Here is a 25,463-nt window from a genome sequence, read left to right as displayed (position 1 = left end):
GAACTAAGCTGGAATGACTCGAAAAAGTATGTCCCTTACGACATCCTTCAAACCAGAGCACACCATCGCTTAACAGTGCTGTTACGAGGCAGAAATAGGTGTGGCGGTGGTGCCGCCGGAGTCGAACCAAAGGGTTTTACCACCTTCAAAAGAGCAATTTCAACGAAAATCGCAATAATTTTAACACGGAAAGGTTTAATCAACACGCAGGCATGTGGTAGCGAATTATAAGTTATTTCGTTTATACCTTCAGACCGTTAAATCACCGGTAATTTTGGGTGTGAAGTGATGAGGAAACAGCGGGTTTTGATAATTGTCTACGGATTTATATGGGTAAGGTTTAATATACATTTAATTGACTTTCAGGTGTATGGTGGGAAGTTGTGTTTTGGTTTTGAGATATGTGGAAATAGAAAGATAGAGAGAGAGAAACACACAAAGCGTTTCAACTTAGTCCTCCCATTTGCAATTGACTTCAAGGAGTACTTCTATGTGGATCAGTTACTGTCATTACTGTCACTACAACTGTACTACAATATTATGTGGGCGAAAGTAACTTCTTAACATGTGGTTCGCTGCTTGTAACTGAGCTGTAACGATAAAGGGATAATCAGAGGTGCATGGATACTTTTGTTGACGAGGGGGAACCTTCATAAGGTACCTGGTGCGGTGGGAACTAAGGGTTGTGAGATATTTTACCGCTCTATAACGTGTGACACCATTATTGTCCCAGTAAAAAGTATCAGGCTTACCTAATTTAAACTAGCGCTAATTTGGAACGCTTGGTTAAGATCTGTCATACTTGAAACCAGAATGTAGAAAAATATGGCTATGATATGCAGTTTGATCCGTCGTACGAACTTTGAAATATATTCACGTTATTAGTCAGAATGTCACTATGGATATGTGAGGTGAAATCCACAAAACTATGCGGATAGTTTCCTCAAGATACCCATACGCTTTTTGTCAAGATATCAAACGGTTTCCGATATAAAGAAACCACAAATTTACGTTCGATCCACAAAAGGTCTTTGTGACGTTTATGGAGGTAGCAGTAGAGACTACAACGTGAATACTTTTGGGCGAATCCTTGAAAAGATTTTTCCATACGACTGCCTGCCAAAAGCCGGGAGTTTTTCTCGATTTAAGCTTTTCGACTCCACGTGAGCGTTGAGCAAATATCGGTATCTGCCGCTTCTAGTATTGTTTGAACAATTTTTGTAGTAGTTCTTCTCTCGTTTCTTTGGAATTATTCTCTGGATTTTATCAGTAGATTTTGATTTTTCTGCTGTTTATGTTTTGACTCTTCGACTCTTTTTTAATTATTCCCTGAAATTTTCAGTAGATTTTGATTTTTCTGCTGTTCTGACTTTTGGGACAGTTTTTTTTTCATTTCGATTTTTTTCTTCCTCTACACAAACCATTGTGTCGACTGGTACCGCGTGGTAGTGAATCACCATATTTGTCTGACATACTAAAGATTCTGAAGTCGAGTTTTGACTAATATCTAAATGATGAATTCGGCTTTTTGCTGTTTGGGTATTAGAAACCTCGTTCTTGTATCCATAGCTTCCACGACAAGAAATCACAATGTGGCTTCTATAAGTGTAGAAAGCGTAATTCGTAGTGGTCGAAAATTAATTATATTAAAAGTGGATTAAATAAAGGCTAGAACATTTACATATTTGGTTATATGTGAAACAATGTCGTCGATAGTACAGATTTATTATGTGTATATTAAAGAGTTTCCTATTGACAAAATATGCTAGTTACAAATCATCCTTAAATCGTTCCTTTACTTTTAATTCCTGAATTTATCCCTGACTGAACAGTTTCATCGATATCAAACGGTTTCCGATATAAAGAGACCACAAATTTACGTTCGATCCACAAAAGGTCTTTGTGACGTTTATGGAGGTAGCAGTTGATGCTACAACGTGAATATTTTTGGGCGAATCCTTAAAAAGATTTTTCCATATGACTGCCTGCCAAAAGCCGGGCGCTTCGATTCAAGCTTTTAGGTACAAAGTGAGCAAATATCTATCACTGACGTTTTTAGTACTATTTCAAAGTTTTTCAGTTCTTTTTTCTTAATCCTTCTTTGGGTTTTCGGTATATCCGTCGTTTGATGGGATGTATCTAATAAAAAAATATATGTTGAATTTTGTATGCACTCAGACTTTCAGTGTCGTTTTATTGTGTTGAGGGTGTCAGGTATTTTCACGGGGAAAATACACGTATAAATCTAGAATAGAAATCTTGGTGGCTTAAATATAATCTGGTCGGAAGTACTATATATAATACCCAAGAGCTATTGTAGGTGACCATATTTATATATGTAAAACCTTCTTCGAAATGCACCATATTCATTTCAAAATGCCAAATGGTTATTTATAGTTCGTGTCTACTATTTTACCTTCCTTTCTCCTTTTCTTTAACATATTTAACTGAGGGGAGAAACAAACCAATAATGCTTTGAGCAATAATACCTATTAAAAGCACCATGGGTACAGACAAAAAGACTTAAACCAAAATGGGAAGCTAAATTTAAATATTGACTCACTTAGATAGAAATCGAAGTAAGAATTGGTATGTCAGAGCACTGACCGCTCCGCTATATAGGTCATAAGGTATAAATAGGGCAGAAAGTAATTCCAAAGCTTTAATAGCACAAAGTGTAACACTTACACCATCCGCCAAGGGAAAATTGATTGCATTCTCTTCCGACACGGGCCCGATACGTCGCGCAGTCAAATCAACATTCTTCTGTCCGTTCGTGATGTTTTGTGAATAGATCCACGGAAAATTCTGGTATTATACTAAAAATCCTAATGCAATTCTGTGATGCAAAATTCTTATTCTATCTAGTGTTTATTTTTTACTTCCAGAATTTTATTTTTATTTGGGATTTGTTTTAAACTATATATGTATTTACTCTTGTCTTCGCTCGCATTCAGAGGTTATTATTTTGAAGAGGTTTATTAATTAAGAGGTTATTTTGAAGGTGGTAGAACCCTTTGTGGTTCGACTCCGGCGGCACCACCGCCACACCTATTTCTACCTAATAACAGCAGTGTTAGGCGCTGCTGTGTTCCGGTTTGAAGGGTGTGGTAAGGGAGACAGACTTTTCCGAGGCGTTCCAGCTTAGTCCTCAGGGGTAGCAGCGCATCTGTGGCTGACCTTAGGTAGGAATATCTAATCTTATCTGGGGTTGATTACAGATGTCCATGGGCGGCAGTAGCCACTTACCATCAGGTGGACTGCAAGCTCGTCTGCTACTCCAATATTATAAAAAAAAAAAAAAATTATCTATCCCACGGGAACCGCAGTTTTTTGGGGATGGAAGGTAGCTGGTGTAGTTTTCAAAATCCCTGACTACATGTCTACATATTTTTAAGACAATTAAACGATATATTATTTATATTGTGGACGCTATAGGTTCCAAAAAGTAGATGAAAAATCAAATCCAGGATAGAATATATAGATCACCCTTACAATAACTTTTATGCCCTGCCTTATTCGTGGCCCTCGTCAATTAGTGGTAAAATTGGGTCTTCTTTACAACAATGAGTAATATTTACACAATTCAACCAACTGTACGAAAATTTATTGGATTTTCTTTTGCTACAGAATTTTTATGTAAAAACATTTTTCAATTTATATTGTTTGTTGAAGAGCTATTTCATAAATGTTTCTTCTCTTTGTTCCAAATATTATATCTGAATCTATCTTTACTTTTTCGAGCAAATAAATAACACCATAGTTATCCACAGAGTTTCTTACGTCTTTATTCCCATAGACAAGCAAAAACGCGTGCTAACCCAGACCCAGAAAGTAAATCTACGTTCATTTTAATATCTGCTTCGTCGAACCTGCAAGTCTGGTTAATGAAAATATCTCACTGATTTTCATTAGCTATTGCAACAACATTAAATGCAGCTATTTTAAGACCGACGAGATTTTCTTTTGTATATTTCAATCTGCTTCGTGAGTAGAAACTTAATTGCATTTCTTAAATGAAACCGTATGGCATTTAATTACTATATTTACAATTATATCGATGTGAAATGACTGAAATGTGATAAAAGATGACTAAATGTTGCTATAATGTGACTAAATTGCAACATAAAGTCTCAAGATGTTGATATAAAATGTATATTACGTGATATAAAAGTGGATATGCCATTAGCCGACGTCCGCCGAGGTTCGTTATCTGTTTAAATATTTTTAAAACGTGGTTCTTTCAATAAAATGACAGGATATTTTTCCGTGTTACTTCCGTGTTTACTTCAATCTGTTTCGTGAGCAGAAACATAATTGCGAAGTTTCTTCAATTCCACCAGGTGACAGTTAATTATTATCCCCTATACCGAAAATGGCGGTCGAAAATATACATTTTTATGGCAATTAATGGATATTTTACTCTTTTTGAGAATATGAGTAACAGTGTTGTATGATTTTATGATAATGTATGTGTGTATGACTAAAGTGTGACGTATGGACATCAAAGTCGAAAGGCGACCAAATTATACTGTTACATGAATAAAAATGATGTCATTAGGTAAGTAAATTACGAAATAAGACGACTAAATGATAATGTAAGACGACTAAATGATAACGTAAAATGACTAAACGACGCTAAAATGCCTTCATAAACTCTCACATAGTAAAATGGCCCTAACTCATGAGCACGAGCTTACTCATCAGATACTCCACTAGTTTTCATCATTTGCTTTCATAACGTAAAAATGCGGTTCTCCATAAAACGAGGTTTCTTACAATTTTCCGTGTTTGTTTCAATCTGTTTCGTGAGTAGAAATTTAATTGCAAAGTTTCTTCAGTTCGGCCGCGTGACAGTTAATTATTCTCCACAAGACCGCAAAGTCATAAATGGCGGTCGGAATTTTTCATTTGATAATTAATGCCTTTTATTACAAGAACACAAACGGTAGCTGCGCTGTATGATTTTAATTAGTTTTCTATAACAAAGAACTCATGTGTTCTTGTTTGTTACGTATGCTGATGAGGAGTATTCAGACTCAGGCACGGTCTGTGGCAAAACAGTGTCATATCGTTCTATAAAATGTGTATGAACGTATTTATGTCTTACGTAACGTGATCGCGCAGGCACAAGCCGTGCCGGTCAAAATATTGCATAGATAAAATATGACTTTGTCGTTGAGTGTCTGTTAATCTTTTCTTATTTTTATAATATAGGAGTAGCAGACGAGCATACAGTCCACCTGCCATCAGGTGGACTGTATGCTCGTCTGCTACTCCTATATGACACAGACTCTCCTAATGAGACAGACTTTTCCGAGGCTCCAGCTTAGTCCTCAGGGGTAGCGACGCATTTGTGGCCGACCTCAAGTAGGAATATCTAATCCTATCTGGGGTTGATTACAAATGTCCATGGGCGGCAGTAGCCACTTACCATCAGATGGACTTCATGCTTGTTTGCTACTTCAATATAATATTAAAAAGTACATAAAACAAGTAATAATTAAACCATTTATCGTAGCCTTGATCTTTTTGAAAATGTTTACTCCCATTAAGCTTTCAAAAGGCGTCACTTGATCAAAGTTGGCCATCTTGACTTGTTTCGTAATTAACTGAGATGGTTCGAGGGACCAAATAGGTAATAACTTCGGAATGGAAGTTACCTTTTCATGCGAATTCATCTATAGATACGAGTAGAAAGAAGTTTGAAAAAAATATTTTAAAATCCAGGACAGGTAGTGCTTTCTAGATTTTATAGCTGGGCACCGATCCTCTTTACTGGGAGACGTTTGGAGTATACTCCAACGCATATTGCGAATAAGACACATTTTTGAGGGGATTCAGATTTGTTTTTGATTTTCCGAAGTTTTTCTTCAACATTCTTTCAGAAACTATCAATATTTTAGTTCCATCCGCTAGGTAGTATTTGGATAGATTCTGAAATATAATTTACATTACGAAATTAAAACGTTACCCTTATTGAACTATTTGCTAAATCGTTCACCAATATTTATTCATTTTAAAACAATCCCCTAGAATTTCTATACATTCTACACCATATTACATTACGATATTCTCGTATATTACACTCACACCTTGGTCGACAAACCGTACTTACACTACACGCTCCAAATACTTGGCGTTCCGGAACTAAGGAATAGTTTAGTCCAACTTGCTCCTTGTTCAGTTGTCACCTCTAATCTGAATTACTTCCGAAATACCGGGAACTTTGTGATTTGAGATTTTCTCGGGAATGCGATATTTAATTCGGGGTCTAATTTTAAGATTTATGATACAAAAGTAAAAGGTATGTATATCTTCTACACAAAAAAATTGAGGTGTCTGTTTGTAACGTCAAAATAAGATTTTTTTACGAGTTGCATATAAAAATATATACGGTAGGCAATTATAGTAACAAAATGCATCTGTTTGTTCCGGCTAGTCTCCAAAGCGGCTGATTCGATTTTGAGGGGACTTTCATTGACAATACGCCGATGTTCTTGTAAGAAGTATCATAGATTACTTTTATTTAAAAAAATCAATTAGGAAACGCTTAAAATTACTCGGGTAAGCGACTAGAACCGCGGGGCACAGCTCGTCACCAATATTTATAAGCAATTGACTAGAATTTCTGAAGTTACATTATACAATATATTCGTATTACTTTACGAAATTCTCGTATATTACACTCACACCTTGGTTAACAAACCTTACACTACACGCTCCAAATACTTGGCGTTCCGGAACTAAGGAATAGTTTAGTTCAACTTGCTCCCTGTTCAGTTGTCACCTCTAATCTGAATTACTTCCGAAATACCGGGAACTTTGGTTTTCTCGGGAATGACATATTTAATTTAGGGCTTAGTTTTACTTTTTATCAGGGAAATACAAAGGGTCTTTTAAACAATTAAATAAGTTTGAAGCGTCTACTTATAACATCACCATAAAGGTTTTTATTACGAATTACATATTAATTCGCGTACGGTAGGCACTTATAGTAATTTTAAAAAAATCTAAAAAATGTATGTGTGCCTGTTTACACAGTTAAACGCGAATAAAATCGCGGAACACAGATAGTCATCAATATTTATAAAGCAATAGAATGTCTGAAGTTACATTATACAATATATTTGTATTACATTACGAAATTCTCGTATATTACACTTATACCTTCGCTAACAAACCTTACTTACACTACACGCTCCAAATACTTGGCGTTCCGGAACTAAGGAATAGTTTAGTCCAACTTGCTCCCTGTTCAGTTCTCACCTCTAATCTGAGTTACTTCCGAAATACCGGGAACTTTGTGATTTTCTCGGGAATGCGATATTTAACTTGGGGTCTAATTTTAAGATTTATGATACAAAAGTAAAAGGTAGGTATGTATATCTACTACACAAAAAAATTGAGGTGTTAGTTTATAACGTCAATATAAGTTCCTTTTACGAGTAGCATATAAAAATATATACGGTAGGCAATTATAGTAACAAAATGCCTCTGTTTGTTCCGGGTAGTCTCCAAAGCGGCTGATTCGATTTTGAGGGGACTTTCATTTGACAATACGCCGATGTTGTTTTAAGAAGTATCATAGATTACTTTTATTTAAGAAAATCAATTAGGAAACGCTTAAAATTACTCGGGTAAGCGACTAAAACCGCGGGGCACAGCTCGTCACCAATATTTATAAGCAATTGACTAGAATTTCTGAAGTTACATTATACAATATATTCGTATTACTTTACGAAATTCTCGTATATTACACTCACACCTTGGTTAACAAACCTTACACTACACGCTCCAAATACTTGGCGTTCCGGAACTAAGGAATAGTTTAGTTCAACTTGCTCCCTGTTCAGTTGTCACCTCTAATCTGAGTTACTTCCGAAATACCGGGAACTTTGTGATTTTCTCGGGAATTACGTATTTAATTTAGGGCTTAATTGCCCTTTATCAGAAATAACTAAAGGGTTTTTCTTTAAAACGAGCTTTTGCCCGCGGCTTCGCTCGCGTTACGAAGTAATATTTTCATCCCTATTTTATACCCTTGGAGGTAGAATTGATCAAAATCCTTTCTTAGCGGACGCCTACGTCATAACATCTACCTGCATGCCAAATTTCAGCCCGATCCCTCCAGTGGTTTGGGCTGTGCGTTGATAGATCACTATGTCAGTCAGTCACCTTAGAGTTATATATATTTAGATGTTCTATTCAAAACCGAAATTTTCGCAAAGTGGTATAATCGTAGAAAATTATAAATTAAATCCCGGTCAAACAGATAGACGCTGTGTGTTTCCGAGTTTTTTTATGTGTGATCATTGAACCTGCAATATAGCGTTCATAAGAATATGGTCATAAGAGTAGAAAGCGATTAATAAACAAACTGATAAGACAGAATGTGATTTCAATTGATAGTTTGACAAAACTCCTTAATCTACGTATGAAGCTAAGATTACTAAGACCATTTCTGTACACAATAACATTGGGTAGATTTCCCAAGAACTTACGTTCATTTATCAAGAAATCTAACTACGAGTTACATTTGACAAATACTTCGCGCTTACTGAGGTATAGTTTGGATTTGGTCCCGGGGCCGGAGTCAATTTAATCTGAATCACTTTGAAATACCGGTAACTTTGGACAGATTTTACCGGTATCTAACTTTGGACAGAGGTAACATTTAGTATACAGGGTGAATTTTTAAAACGGGCCTTCAGGGCCAAATCCGAAACTATAAGGATTAGCGAAAAATGCTAAAAGGAGTTACGAGGCCGATTTTGATAAAAAACTAAAACTTCATCATTACTTTTTTAAAATCAATCATCACATCAAAACATCCATTTCGAATGATTAGAAACATTGAGCCAAAAAAAATGTTAATACACGAAATGTTTAAATTGATGAATGGCGGGAACTTAACTGCCAAATTAATATGAAAAAATATGTATTTTCTTAAAATTGAGGCTTTTCCTTTAATTTGCCACATAACATTACTTCCCAGAATTTGATCCTTATAAGCGACACTATCAGATAGTGGAATAATATAGAGGTGTCATTTTTTTCAAAATGAACTCGTTCGATTCCCGGCTAAGGAAAAAAATATTTTAAAAAACTAATGATGCAGTTTTAGTTTTTATCAAAATCGGCATCGTAACTCCTTTCAGCATTTTTCGGTAATCCTTATAGTTTCGGAATTGCCCCTGAAGGCCCGTTTTAAAAATTCACCCTGTATACTTTGTTTGTGTAATCTTCCAAGTAGACATAAACTATCTTATTTTGATATTTTGTAGGCAAAAAATTAGATAGATTTAATATTAATAACGGCCTTTAATGTAATTATTAAGCGTATATTATCACAATCGTTTCAGGGTAGTATAACTTTCGGGCAGATATCCTTAGAGCTTACGTCACGGTAACAAATCTTACTAACACTTGACAAATACTTCGCGCTTACTGAGGTATTGTGTGGGTTTGGTCCCCGAATGGCCGAAGTCACTTTAATCTGAATCACTTTGAAATACCGGTAACTTTGGACAGATTTTACCGGTCTCTTTAGACACGTGAAACATCCAGCACTTTGTTATTCTAATCTTCTTTGTTTGTATAAGGTTAGAGTAAGCAGAAATCGTCAAAATTCGATACTTGCTAGCCAAAATATTGGGTAAATTGAATATGAATAACTGGTGTTAACCCACCTATTGAGCGTAGATTAGTTTGGTTTAAGTTCCGAATAGTCGGAATTAATCTGAATTACGAGTACCTGTAACTTTGGACAGATTTTACCGATAACTTTAGCCGGAGGAAACATTTTGCATTTTTTATATAAATATGTTGTTCAATTCTTCAAGAGTTTTTTTACCTTACCTTACGATTTGACTTAGAATTGATTTTGACACTTGAATTTGATGGTAGACGATAGATTTTGGCACAACTCCTTTTTACCCGGCCGTGGAGGGTAATGTTTTTCGAGTGTATCTCTCATTTCTATTTTATTTTCCACTTGTATATCTCTTTCTCTTTTTATAATTCTTTTTATATTGTATATTTTTTTTAATTTTATTTTCATATTCTCTTTTATTTCTATTTGGCAAGGATAAATGCGTCACTAATTACGTAATTGATTTCACACATATCAAAGTCACTCACATAGCATAGTAGTGTAGTATAGTATTCACATTCGCTCTGTACCTAGACAGCCTATTAAACAATGCTTCCATTTGATTAGCCTATCAAACAAGCACCAAAAGGCCGAGCTTTCTAGCAAAGCTTAGGCTCTGAATAATATTAGAAATTTAGAAGTTGCCCGAAGCTCGGCCTTTCGTCGACGCGTTGACGCAAACAGCCGAAACGCTTCGGGCGCTTCTATTTTGTATTCCTTTGTTTGTGATATCCTATAGAGAAGCGTCAGGCGGAATTACGGATACCTGACCGGGGTGCGCAATCACTTGCAGTGGTACAAATATAGGACAGTTTCTCATCTATCAAATGGACCTATGAAATTATGTATGTTCTATTTTATAATGGTTTATGTATGACGATTTTTTTGGACTAGCAGACGACCAGCTCTCGACCTTATTGCAAGTGTTTCTGCCGCTTATGGACTTACGAGGCAACTCGAATGTAAAATAGGAGTTCTTCGTGAAGTCAATTACACATGCGCTACGTCCCCTATGTGCTCGTCTCGTATAGAAGTCTGCCGGCTTCCACAGTCCTCACCCTTCCTCTGGAATGCAGAACTGCTTCACGCTAGAAATAAGTTTGGAATGGAATACTCTAAATGATCTTAAGTGTCACTTTTTTATATTTGAGCCTAACGATAAAGCAGACATGCTACTTGATAGAAAGTAGTCAATGTCGCCTATGGACTTGCAACACCAGAGGAATCGCCAATGCATCGCCGCCTTTGAAGGAGAGCTCTTTTTGCAGGGCCCCCCTCTGAAGAGGCCCTTGTCATTGCGCTCCGGGAATACTTGAGGAAGAAGTTCATTCCACATCTTACACGTTCGACGCAATCCTATCTGTTATATCCGGAATATGTTACATGATCATCACATATCTATAATCAACCCCAGATAGGATTAGGTATTCCTACCTGAGATCGGCCACAGATGCGCCGCAACCCCTGAGGACTAAGCTGGAACGTCTCGGAAAAGTATATCTCCCTTACCACACCCTTCAAAACGGAACACAGCAGCGCCTAACACTGCTGTTATTAGGCAGAAACAGGTGTGGCGGTGGTGCCACCGGAGTCGAACCACAAAGGGCTATTATATTGCTCTCAATGTATCTTGGGTGAATATATCTTTGTGCCTATTGCATGTTGAGTATCTCGCATTGTACTGGACACCATTCAATTCATCACATAGGGATCATTCTATATATTTCCATTTAGGCAGATACCATCCTGTGTATTATGTATATAGTACCTACACATGCTGTGAGTCGGGTGGTTTTGTCTTTGCGCAGACTCGTTAGATTATTCGCCACTCTATAGGATTGCAACAGGTTTCAGGTTCAATTTCCGGAGATGTGTTTGTGCCTTTGTGTCTTTATAATATTATCATTTAGGTTTATTTGGTAACTTCCTCCATCGCATCGTCGAAGGATGAGGTTCCATCCACATCAACTGGACTCGTGGCGGTCCTCCATGGTTAGGTTTGCACGGTCTGACGCGCAGAGGGTCCCGGGTTCGATTCCCGGCCAGACAGAAATTTAAATGATGAATTTAGATTTCTGTTTCTGGGTCTGGGTGTTTGTGTATTTGTCTCTGTGCGTGTCCATGGCATCCACGATACAGGGAATCCTAGTGTGGGGCTGTGAGTGTAGAAAGCGTTTGTTTGTTTGGTCCTTTATGCCGCGTACGTGTAAAATGTGGAATGAACTTCCTCTCGAGGCATTCCCTGAGCGCAATGACAAGGGGCTCGTCAAGAAGTGTGGAAAACGAGCTCTCCTTCAAATCCAGCGATACATTGGCGACTCTTCTGGTATTACAAATGTCGAAAGGCAACGGCGACTGCTTTCCACCAGTACCCTTACCATGAATTTTACGTTTTGACAAATATGACTGTTTTAGTATTTGTTTACGTATTTGCCCATACAAATTCCAATCAGCGCTCCTAGCGGATTGTGCCAGAACTAGGAAATCGTATGGGCCAATACGATGGGCCAATACGATGGGTACAAAATTATTAAAATCGTGTATTGTCATCGGTTTTTGATAATTCTTTAAAATTTTGAATTAAACTGAACGTTCAAAGTGGATAAAAATCGGGCTCAAAGATTCCGTTACTGTTACATACATACATACATACAAACGTACAACCCAAGCTAATAAAAGCTTGTTAAAAAGGGTAACTTATGTGTAATTTAATTAACACTTACATACGTCCGTCCCGCACCTACGTTCACCTAAACTTTTCCAGAGCTTTCATTATAACTGAGCTTATAGCTTTTAGCTAATTAAAGCGTTCAAGCGTTTGAATAGCAGTTATTCCTCATAAAGTAAGCCATTAAAATAATTGGCCGGCCATTTTGTTTAAGTGTTTTATGGGCAAATTGGTGTATTGTGTTGGTCATGAGCCTTATATTACCTTTATCTAAGTTTTTTTTACGGCTGGGGAGGGTAATGTATTTCAAGCGTGTTTAGTTTATAATGAAAATGAATCCATCTGAAACCATCATATAGAACAAGTAGTATTGTCCGCGTAAAACTGCTAGTCCGCTCTGAATATAGAAATGAATCACGTCGCCATAACAAATTGTATGACTACACCTGCTCGCAACAACTTCAGTGCCGACTAGCAGTTTGGCGCGGACTATACCTGATCATACCTGGGGTTTAAGATGTATGGGGTTTGTGTAAGTCAGCCGGCATCCACATACATCGTCCACCATACACCAAAACGTGATAACCCCTGGTCATGCCATCTTATTCATGGTCTGAGAAAAAAATCATCATCATCATCATCAGCAACCCATTACTGTCCCACTGCTGGGCACGGGTCTCCTCTCAGAAAGAGAAGGATTAGGCCATAGTCCACCGCGCTGGCCAAGTGCTCTCTCTCAGCTCTCAGCTCTCAGGTTTCCTCACGATGTTTTCCTTCACCGTTTAGCAAGTAATTATTAATTTCTAATATGCACATAATTTTAAAAAAGTCAGAGGTGCCTGGATTGCGTATTGCATGTGCGTGCCTGCGATTTGAACCTCGGACCCCTCGATCGAGAGGCCGAGTTTCTTAACCACTAGGCTATCACTGTCTTAGTTTTGCCTGAGAGAAAAAAGCGCCCATCAATGCACATTATTTAATAGATTATATTAATAAAGCAATATTGGATATCGGTCACACTGGCAAGATACATTGCTTGCATATTAAGCCATAAATATTCGCATAATCAACCAAATAATAAATTCGATAAACACAGAATCAGTCTTCGAATGAATGACCGCTATATTTCAAAAGACTGGTTAGTTATTATTCTATTTCTCCACAAAAATTCGAATAAAAAAGTAAAAAACAAATTCTAAACCAACTTTAAAATAACAAAAGACAATCTCTGAAAAGCGAAGCTATTAAAATTGTAACAAATGGACGAAATTCGTCTAAAAATAGTAGATTCGAAATACCAGAGACAAGCAGCGAATAACAAATTGTCTCTGGGCCGCTCGTCCGAGTCAATAAGGCACTTGTCTTACTCTAAGCGTGAAAATTGTATTAAATTAATTAAATTCGTGAATCAAATTTATTAAAGACAGCGATTAAGTACGAGTGTCTTCTGGCAAAAAAGTCAGTATTCCATACATTTTACGGATATTAAAATGTATGAGTCAATTTGTCTCACTCCAAGCGAAGAGCCACAAACGATTTAGATTGTTTTTAAAAATAATATGAAAATTAATATTGAAATAATTTTCTAGAGTTTAAATAGAACTTATTAAAAAAAAAATACGTGTGGCACTCGGAGACTGCCGCGGTAAAGCTATTGCATAGCATTTTTTATGCTATGAAAACGCTCAGAAGGAATTCCAGAAATACAATATATTCTTCCATAATCATCAACATTTACATTAATACATCTTTATCCACTATTTTATCATATCTCCATTATATAAGACATTGCAAATATCAGCTGACATTTCATAACTCCAAGCAAGACTGAACATTCTAAAATATAAAATAGAAAAGTATTTAATAAGTGACATAAAGAATTAACAACCAGCAATATAAATGGATCAATGCGATGTGTCTGTGACATTTGCCGAATGTTACAGGTACATCGCATTTTTCATTAATAAATGCACTTTGTTTATTCATATTTAAAACACTTTGTACACAAATTATTTGTACCATAAATCATAATGGCGTTTTGATTTTGTGCTGTCGAGTCTGTCAGTTATAATTGTACGTTTAAAAATAACAAACACTCTTTTACGTTATTTTATCAATCCAGAATTCAACATAGCTTATGTTGATAAAACATATTATTTGGATAATATGGTAATATAATTTTGAATTTTATAATGGGAATATAAAATATACTTCACGCAATTTTAAGATTTCTGCACGGATTATAAAAAAATGTGTATTACTGCCATCTGTGTTCAAGTTGACGAATTAAGGTTATCAAATAAAATAATAAGGAATGTAAAATAATACTTTATTCAATTATATCCATATTTTTCTATTGACAGTCAACAACTCGGTTGCCTGGAGACTTGATATCCAACAGTCCTCCACCGCTATTTTCACTTACACCACCAGGGGCGCCGGCAGCATTTGGTCAAGGTGACGGCGCACCAGTATGCCATATAGGTTCTTACCTCTCTGCCGAACATTAACTGATAAGGTGATAACTCTTTTGTATTAGGTGTACGTCTCAAGCGTGCCTTGACAGTTAACAGTTTATCAAATAAACTTCCGCTCTTTCTGATATAAAAGAACATTCAGGTATTAGCCGATTATTTTCTTTTTGTACATTCAAAAATTTAAATTTTAGCTTTGTATATATTTCTTCAAATTCGTACCTGTATTTTATTTCCTCTTCTAAATTTTCTTCTTCTGTAAGCCATTCAATTTTTTCTAGAATCGCGTAGAATTTGTTCAAAATTTCTTGTAAAGAATTCAGTCGTATATTTATTTCTTCAATGTCAATTTTTTCTATTCCCGAAATGTAATTTTCGGTTCGTTTCATTAACCCACGTAATGTGGCTCGTATTTCCTTATATTATTGTTTTTTAGTTCATTCGACATCTCGTCGCCAATATCAAATAAAATAATAAGGAATGTAAAATAATACTTTATTCAATTATATCCATATTTTTCTATTGACAGTCAACAACTCGGTTGCCTGGAGACTTGATAGTTGGATATCAAGTCTCCAGGCAACCGAGTTGTTGAAAGGTGTTACTTATTTTCGTTACGGAATTTCTCGATTCGGTCGCCGCGCTCAAAGCCCGCGATAAAAGCTATGCAATAGCTTAATATAATAGTTTTAATCTGTGTTTTAGCCACCTGTGTTTATTTAATATTTCATATTCATTCGAAAGATTTATTTTATAATTTCATTGGAATCTCCATTGGTCTTTCATCAAATTTATACAACCACAAATTGATATTTAAGCTAAATTCTATAGATTATAATAGCATCTACATACATACATACGAGTAACACAAATTTATACCTTTTGATAATGAAGTTCATTTTAAGATTTATGATGCAACAAAACAATTTTCAAGCTATCAAACCTCTCGTTTATAGTAGCTTGACACTTATAGTACGACACAGGTCTAAACACCAATTGGATTGGTTCAAAGAGTGAGTAATTTGGATTGAACAGAGGAGATAAATCGAATGAGTACCGAATGAGGCGGTCAGACTTCGGCGAGGATCGAGTGAATGGATAATTTATATGGCTCTAGATTAGTCACTTGATTTTTGCTCGTTGTTTTAGAATAGTGGTAGAAATTTGAGCGTTTTTCTGTAAATAAATATACTAAATTTTAAAAATAAAATGATAATTTGCATTAACTTTGAAAAAGAAACGTTTGTAATCGTTTACGGAGTTTCACTTACGTTTACCTAAATATTGAAATTGATCAATTGTAGTAGTCAGAAATTGTCAAATTTCGGTCTTTGTAAGACGAAATTTCCCTTAGTTATTGCGATTGATTGTAATAACGATGCTTTTTTATATTTTTAGAATGAGAATAAAATGGTCGTCTTATATGTAAGTCAGCAAGTGATTCCAAAATAACTTTCTGATCTCAAAAATATCACTGAAACGGCTGTGCATAATTCAATGTAACTTTGACGCAAAGATAGAACATACTAAAGAGTTTCACAGTACTTTTTCCAAAACAAACTTCAAGTCTCTTCCATAAAAACATCAAAACGGAACATAGTACTCGAAAATTATAAATGAAATATCAAAGGTTCTTTGAGCGTGCAAAGTTGTAATTAATCATGGAAAATCCGACTTAAACAAATTCAACGGTATGATTATAATAATTATCTTCATAACGCTAACGTAATTATTTCTTGGGAACGTAAATAAACATTAATTTACATGGAAAATGAATAAGGTAATGAATTCATTGAATCTGATAGACTTGCCGACACTGTATGTGAGACGTGAAGAGATAATATGGAAAATAATGTATATAATATTATTATCTATCTTCTATCTATATATTTTTTTTTATAATATGGAAGTAGCAGACGAGCAGTCAACCTGATGGTAAGTGGCTACTGCCACCCGTGGGCATCTGTAATCAACCTCAGATAGGATGAGATATTTCTACCTGAGGTCGACCACAGATGTGCCGCTACCCCTGAGGGCTAAGCTGGAACGCCTCGGAAAAGTATGTCTCCTTTACCACACCCTTCAAACCAGAACACAGCAGCGGTTAACACTGCTGCTATTCTGCAGAAATGGGTGTGGCAGTGGTGCCGCCGGAGTCGACCCACAAAAGTTTCTAAATATAATAAATCTTTATATATATTTCTTATGTGCGTGTGTATGTCACTGAACTCCTCCTAAACGACTGGACTGATTTTGATGAAATTTGTTGTGTGTGTTCAAGAGAACTTGAGAATGGTTTAGATTCACGATTTAGTCCGTGGCAAAAGGTTTTTTTATTAAATTTTAAATTCGTAAGTAGTAATAGAATCGGAAACTATGCATTTGATTAAGTGATGATCTTTAGCAAAGTTGTTGTCCAAGAGCCCACGGGGGCTTGGGAGTTGGTAAAACCAATTTTCGGCAGATGGCACCACTGTCATTCCAATGCAGGTACAAATTTTCCGTGTTATGTCATATTATTTCTTTAAAATGCGGGCGAAGTCGCGGGCACCACTAGTAAATATATATAAAAATCAATTGCTGTTCGTCGGTCTCGCTAAAACTCGAGAACGGCTGGACCGATTTGGTTAATTTTAGTTTAAAATATTTTGTGTAAGTCCAGGAAAGGTTTAAAGGTGAGTCAATATGAAATATATTTCATAAATAAATTCTGAGGCGGTACAAAGTTTGCCGGGTCAGCTAATATTATATAAAAAATGACCGAATGTGATTTTGTTTGTTTGTAACACTTTGATGCCATTACTACATAACCGATTGTTATGAGATTTAGTACTCACTTTGTCAGAGGTTGCTAATAGAACATAGGGTACTTTTTAAAAGTGATAGAACCCTTTGTGGCTTAACTCCTCCTACACAACGTCCACTACTATACCTATTTTGGCCTGATAATAGCAGTTTTAAGCGCAGTTGTATTCTGGTTTTAAGGTTTCGTGAGGGAGCTATAGGTATATAGGCTGCTTGGATCAGATGGACTAAATACTTCTGCGCTATTTCACATTAAATTAGTCGTATAGATTTCTGCTTGGCCAGGGATTCGAACCTGGAACCCCGCGTGCCAGGTTGTCCCCGGTATGGTGATTTCGTAGTCGTTTAGAGCACTTTGAACATAAAAGCGGAAGTGACTATGAAAATGAATTAGGTGTAGGTAAGTGACGTCACTTTGAACCTTCGAAGAAAATTAACTGAGTAATTTTAGCACCTTTGTATAACGAAAATGTTCTACTTTGTTTCATTCTGCCTTCTATTGAACAATTTTCTTTGAAGGGTTTCATTGAATAATGTGAACCCTTTTTGAACCCAATAGCACAGTCGCTATACCACGTGAAGTTTTCAGGGTTCCGTCACATTTTTCTCATTGTAAAGATTACTCGCACCTAACAAGAGAATGTAACCTTTTGACAATTGTCACAGTCATCTATTTTCGTGTTTAAAAATTTAAAAAAAAATGTAGTTTTTAGATCATTTACGAATGAAACGATATTTCTTCGCACTTTTTCTTCGATTTCGTGTATTAAGCGCGCATGTCGGCATTGTTCCGCGTAAATTACACCACGGCAGCCATTAAACGGCTGACAGAATTGTCATTAAACAGCTGACGATATTGTCAGCCGTTTAAGTCATTTAATGGCTTCCTTCAATTACAAGGCGGTGAGATGTCTAAACTTATCTATGAATGGCGACGGTGACTGATTTCCATCAGGTAGCCCGTCTGCTTCATTATTTAGGTATAAATACAAAAAGGTAGATAGCAATTAAACATGCAGCCGACCTGATTGTAAGTAAGTGATAGGATTTTAAAGGTGGTACAACCCTTTGTGATTTGACTCCGGCAGCACTATCGCCACACATATTTCTGCCTTATAACAGCAGTGTTAAACACTGCTGTGTTCTGGTTTGAAGGGTGTGGTAAGGGAGACATACTTTTCCGAGGCTTTTCAGCTTAGTCCTCAGGGGTAGCATCTGTGGCCGACCACATGTAGGAATATCTAATCCTATCTAAGGTTGATTACAGATGTCCACGGGCGGCAGGAGCCACTTACTATCAGGTAGGGTGCATGCTCGTCAGCTACTCCTGTATTTAAAAAAAAAGTTGTAAAAAATAAATACACTATTTAACTCATAAATAACTCTATACGAAGCGATGTTCGAAAGATACTCGTAGCGTATATAATTGTTTAATTGTTGTAAGATAACAAATACTGATAATCCTCGTAAAATCCACCGGATATCTCTAAATAGAAGCATAAAACGTGCTCTCGTCTTAAATCCAGTAAGGCTGTCCACTTGATACTCTGTAATTGGAGTATTACGAATGGAATTAATTTGCATTAATTATACGGAGCTAACAAAAAGAATAGGTGGTTTCGTGGTATATTTTTTGATTTTGTTAGTTATGGTAATGGAAGAAATAGCCTAAGCAGTAGGATAATATACGAGTAGAAGTAGCAGACGAGCATGCAGTCCACCTGATGGTAAGTGGCTGCCCATGGACGTCTGTAATCAACTCCAGATAAGATTAGATATTCCTACCTGAGGTCGGCTGCAGATGCGCCGCTACCCTCCAGGACTAAGCTGGAACGCTTCAGAAAAGTATGTCTCCCTTCAAAACGGAACACAGCAGCGCCTAACACTGCTGTTATTAGGTAGAAATAGGTGTGGCGGTGGTGCCGCCGGAGTCGAACCACAAAGGGTTCTACCACCTTCAATTTATCACTTGCTTTAATGTTGAATGAAAATCGTTAGCCACAATATTATAACAAGTTGTACATTGTTATACATTGCAGCTGAACTGCATCAGGTGAACTGCAACCCGTTAGCAGATTACCTGCAGAATGATAAAAGTTTACCCGCATTACACCGCATTGGAACGCAATAAATTTTACCGCAATTCAGTGGAGAAACTAGACTAAAAGTATATTTAGGCTAGACCATAAAAGCTTAACCTGTTTTGCTGCGACGAAATTAGCGGTGACGAAATCTGTACCTGAAAACCGGTCAAGTGTGAGTCGGATTTAAACAATATTTATTTTATTTTTTTATTATTTTTGGGATCGTTAGTGTAAGTCGGATTTACTGTTGGTATATTTTTTGTTTTATTTTAGAGGTCAATTATATTAATTACACTAATTTTGACGACTGTTAGTATAACCCTTTTAGCATAGAGCAAAAACGTAAAAAAGTATTTGAAGAAAATAAGTTTACTACTAATATACAGTTTCATATACAATATACATAGTTCAAATTCAAATTCTTTATTGCTCATGCTTCTTTTATTATCATAGGTCTTACAAATAAATTATAGTGCAAGCATGCACCTTGCTAGGGTATTGCAATATAATATTTACTTTTTATTTTTTAACACCGAAATATCTTTATCATTATTAAACAAATATTTTTAAATTAATAGTAGTTAACACGGTGACTAAAATTACACATAGAATCGATTCCGAACCAAGCGTATGTGTAGCTACATATGAACACGTGAACTTTTTTGGGTAATTTATTATAAAAAAGAGAAATAATTAAGGAAAAATAAAACATATTATCGGTGTTCTTAAAATCATCATTTATCCTAAAGAAGTCTAACTTCTAAGTCACAAAAATATTGTCAAATTAATCATAAGTCAAAATTTGTCAAATTTCATCATCATCATCATCATCAACCCATTACTGTCCCATTGCTGGGCACGGGACTCCTCTCAGAATGAGAAGGATTAATAGTCCACCGCGCTGGCCAAGTGCGTATTGGTAGACTTCACATACCTTTAAGATTTTCTTTTTTATAAATCTCAGGTATGCAGGTTTCCTCACGATGTTTTCCTTCACCGTTTAAGCAAGTGATAATTAATTTCTAATACGGACATAAATTTGAAAATCAGAGGTCTAGGATTTCAACCTCGGACTCCACGATCGAGAGGCCGCGTTTCTTAACCACTAGGCTATCACTGCTTTACTTATCAAATTTATCATAAGTCAAGTATCATTAAAATAAGCCCAATTGAGTCCCTACTAAGCGTTTATTTTTGTCAACAGGTAATTTCGGATTCAGGGCTGAAAGACGACGCTAATTTCAGTCTGGCCTTATCTTTTAAGGTAGGTGAAATGGTTTCTATTGTTTGTGAGTCAGTTCTGAATTCAAAGAAAATGGTAGAATTTTTCGACAATTTAAGTTATATATGTCTTCAGTTTCGCATAAACTCTTAAGCTCTAATTTTAAAATATAAAGTTTTAAATGTTGAAGGGGTACACGTAATCTTCATTATCGTTTACGTTGTTATTTTTCAAACAAGTTTTTTTTTTTTTTAATTTTTTTAATAATCATTTATTTTTATCACAATTAATTAAATTTACAAATTAATTAATTTTAATTTATTTAAGTTGTCTTGTTAGTTCGTATTTTAGTATATTTCATATGAACCTAGTTGATTTACCCCTTTATATATATTTCTAAGTAGTGAGTGTCCATTTTTACAATAATTTATTAATTACTACTTTTATAAGCTTAAACAATTACCGATTATATATCTAATGCGCTAAATATAAATATTTCAGAAACAAGCGGTTACCCATCCAATTGCTGACCACAGCTGCGTTGCTTTACTTTGTAAATTCTACCCAAGCAAGAATTTGCTCATGGCGCTACAAATAACATAGTGACAAAATGTTATTTTATGGTTCACTAGGTGACATACAGTGTTTATGTTATAACATTGGCTGAGAGCATCCGTGGGATCTTTTATGTAATGTGGACAAACTCGAGAGTTCCGATACGCTCAATAATCCCAATTCAATATGGTCCTGTCAAGCCGGATAAATGGAAAATTCGTTCTATTATAACAGTAAGACGGATCTTGTTGAATTGTGGTGTTATGGATTTTGGATGGTGATGCTATAAATGGGCATAACTTTATTCGCATTTGTGTGCAGTGGCCAAACGTACAGGGTTCGTCATCATCAACCCATTACTGTCTTACTACTGGGTCTCCTCTCAGAATGAGACGGATTAGGCCATTGTCGACCGCGCTAGCCAATTGCGTATTGGTAGACTTCACATGCCTTTGAAAACTTTTTTTTAAGATATCTCAGATATGCAGGTTTCCTCACGATGTTGTCCTTCAACGGCTAAGCAAGTGATAATCACTTTCTAAAACGCACATAACTTTGAAACATAAGACGTGCTTGCCTGGGATTTGAACTTCGGACTACTCGATCAAGAGGCAGAGTTTCTTAACCACTAGGGTATCACTGCTTATAGGTTATCCTTTATGTATTGTGGACAAAATTCGGGAGTTCCGATACGCTCAATAATCCCAATTCAATATGGTCCTGTCAAGCCGGATAAATGGAAAATTCGTGCTATTATGGCAGCGAGGCAAGTTTTGTTGAATTGTGGTGTTTTACATTTTGGATGGTGATGCCTTATTATTATTATGGACTGTACCCCACTGTTGGGCATTTATTCACAACTGCAGTGTTGGAGCGTATAGTGCTATGTTATTCAAAGCAATTTTTATCACGAATTTTCTTCACTAACTCATAAAACTCAATTGACTTATGGACACCTTAAATTGAAAAATCTAGAAGAATACGCTATTTCCGTTGATTATAATCTAAGTCCCCCATTTCGTTTTAGGAATCAATGTTTTCTTAGAAAATACTTTCTTAGAAAAAGGATGCATGTAAATTACTTAATTCATTATTATTATGATACTCATCATTAAAAAAAATATATTCTTATTATATTATTTATTTATTGTTTTTTATAAGTATTACAAGTAATTTAGTCGTAAAACAGTAATTTATTTGTATGCGCATAATTAAAGTAAAATGCACGATATTGAGTCATAGACATCACATTAAAACAAACGATTCCATAAGCAGTAATGCTAGTAAAATCGAGCGTATGAAACATACGTAATCCTTGAATGTGGTTGTATTGAGGCGGATAAATGGGAAATTCTGTTTCCGTCTCTGAGATAATGCAGTTTAGTACGTTTGGGATTTTGCGAAATTGTTAGTATGGATTATGTTGCCTTGTTATAGTGTAAGGGAACGAGGGTGGTTCATTAGAGACAAATGTCAGAGACTGATTTAAATCAAATGATTTTACTCTTTAGTACCACATAGGGTTTTGAAAGAAAAGAAAGTTTTTTTTTATTCGGATAATCGCAAAACAATAAATAACAGAAAAAGAACATGAAACACAAAAGCATATAACAAAAGGGATATAAAAATATATTGAAAGTGGATAGATTGAAGTTGGTAGAACCCTTTGTGGTTCTACTCCAGCAGCACCACCGCCACACCTATTTCTACCTAATAACAGCAGTGTTAGGCGCTGCTGTGTTCCGGTTTGAAGGGTGTGGAAAGGGAGACAGACTTTTCCGAGGCGTTCCAGCTTAGTCCTCAGGGGTAGCGGCGCATCTGTGGCCGACCTTAGGTAGGAATATCTAATCCTATCTGGGGTTGATTACAGATGTCCATGGGCGGCAGTAGCCACTTACCATCAGGTGGACTGCATGCTCGTCTGCTATTCCTATATTATAAAAAAAATACACATAAGTATTGAATTTGTTGCAGCGATCCCGAATAGGCGCGAGAAAGCATTGCGCGTGGCTTCGCCCGCATGAGGCTTATTTGCCACGGTAGAAAGTACCCTATGTGTTGATCCAACGTAAAATGTATGTGTATGCCATATTAATTCAAATCCGTTCTGCCGTTTTAGCGTGAAAGATAAACATCAAGCTACACGAATTTTGATTTTGAAGGTAAGTGTGGTTCGACTCCGGCGGCACCACCGCCACACCTATTTCTACCTAATAACAGCAGTGTTAGGCGCTGCTGTTTTCCGTTTTGAAGGGTGTGGTAAAGGAGACAGACTTTTCCAAGGCGTTCCAGCTTAGTCCTCAGGGGTAGCGGCGCATCTGTGGCCGAGCTCAGTTAGGAATATCTAATCCTATCGGGGGTTGATTATAAATGTCCATGGGCGGCAGAAGCCACTTACCATCAACTGGACTGCTTGCTCGTCTGCTACACCTATATTATAAACAAAAAAAAATTGGTATATTGCTTAGCTGGTGTACTTACTGGTGTACTGCTTTAAATAATTAACTGAAAAAAGTAATTAGTCCATACATTAAAATTCGTTAAATCGTTTGCGTTTAAGGCTTGTTACAGAATGAGACATGCAAGCTCTTGAAAAACATTAGCCTCCGCATGATAAAACTACTAAAACACAGTTTATGTATAAATTGTATAGTCGTCACAATTTAATAGGCCCATTTTGACACATGCCATGCTAATTTGCTAATGTCATTAAGCTAACTTTTTAGTAGGCAATTTTCGACCACGTGACAGCTAGAGCTTGCGGCTTCAAAGCATTCAGAAGAAACCATAATCGATTAACTTTCAAATAATCGAAATTTAGAATTACCAATAACTTATTATTTATCACTTTTACATCATAACAACAATGAAGATATCAAGACTTTGTTTCTTAGTGAATAATAAAACGAAAAAATACAGTTTACGAGCGATGCTTTATTTAATCTTCTAATCATGATTAAATTTTTAAATTACAGTAGAATTTATTTTCTTTTCCTCTTTTTATTAAGTATTTAGATGATTTAGAAAAATATGAAATAAATATTATGTTTACAAAATATTAAGAAATCTATACAATACGATGTGGGGTTGTAATCGATTTGTCGTAAAAATCGGTTTCTTTGGTTATCGATTTGTATGTCACATGCTTAGTGCCTAGCGATGGCATGTGTCAAAATGGGCTTATTAAATTGTGACGACTATAATTATGAACTTTTACTACTTCTATTCTATACTAAGTTCGACTAAGTCTTCGTGATTTATATTTTTTTTCGCTAATACATTACTATTATTCTATCAGTTTGTATTTCACCACTTCGAGCGTGGAAATTCGTTCGAAGCGTACCGTACGTGCGGTAATCCTGCATGAATATGGTCTCATCGAGCCGGATAAATGGTAAATTCTGTTTCCATTTGGGGCTTGAAATGCAGTTTAATACAACTCGGGCTGTATAATTCATTTTGTGACGTAATCTTACTGGTATTCGAGGGTAGACAATTAGACATAATATAGTGTTATAGTTTTTCTATTTAATAATTTCAATTTGTGTATAAGATGTACGATATATTTAGATTCTTTCAAATCTGCATTAGCAAAAGTATGTATAAGTGAATTAAGTGTCCAATATTACTCGTAATTTGTGACATTCATTTTTAGTTTTCGTAAGATTTAAATTTTTAATAAAAATTTTCGTACATATTCAGTTTTCCTTGTTAATTAAATTTATTTACCTGATTGCGAAGAGTAATGTTTTTCGAGTGTATATTTACGAGTATGTTCCATTTTTTGGTATGCCCTAGGTACAGCCCAAGCAGCTTGATGGATTTTAACATAAATGTTGTTAGATTCTTTAAGATTTTGGGAATGATAATATATAGTTTTTTGGTTTTAAGGTTTTCTTTTTAACTATAATTAATATTAATTTTTCCATTTCAATTTTTATTTTAAAAGAGATTGTAGTTCTCACTAACAACCTCTTTGGATTTTTCTTTATTTCCATTA

The 25,463-nt window shown here is 35.8% G+C and overlaps 1 protein-coding gene across 5 annotated transcripts in view; it reads left to right on the top strand.

Annotated features, from left to right (window-relative positions):
- LOC140745854 (uncharacterized) overlaps positions 1 to 25,463 on the top strand; it is a 500,815-nt gene that overhangs the window by 37,644 nt on the left and 437,708 nt on the right. For 2 of the 5 annotated variants that reach the window (XM_073077782.1, XM_073077783.1), the window contains exon 2: positions 20,891 to 20,950. The exons of the other annotated variants lie outside the window; for them this stretch is intronic. The gene's annotated coding sequence lies outside the window, so the exon portion shown is untranslated. The remainder of the gene's footprint in view (positions 1 to 20,890; positions 20,951 to 25,463) is intronic. 5 annotated transcript variants of the gene reach the window in all.

The sequence above is a fragment of the Epargyreus clarus genome, unplaced genomic scaffold, assembly GCF_041222505.1.
Source record: "Epargyreus clarus isolate Ecla_fem2 unplaced genomic scaffold, WU_Ecla_fem_2.2 ptg000011l, whole genome shotgun sequence".
Lineage (NCBI taxonomy): Eukaryota > Metazoa > Arthropoda > Insecta > Lepidoptera > Hesperiidae > Epargyreus > Epargyreus clarus.
The sequence above is the reverse complement of the archived record's forward strand: the minus strand, read 5'-3'. Positions and strand labels throughout refer to the sequence as shown.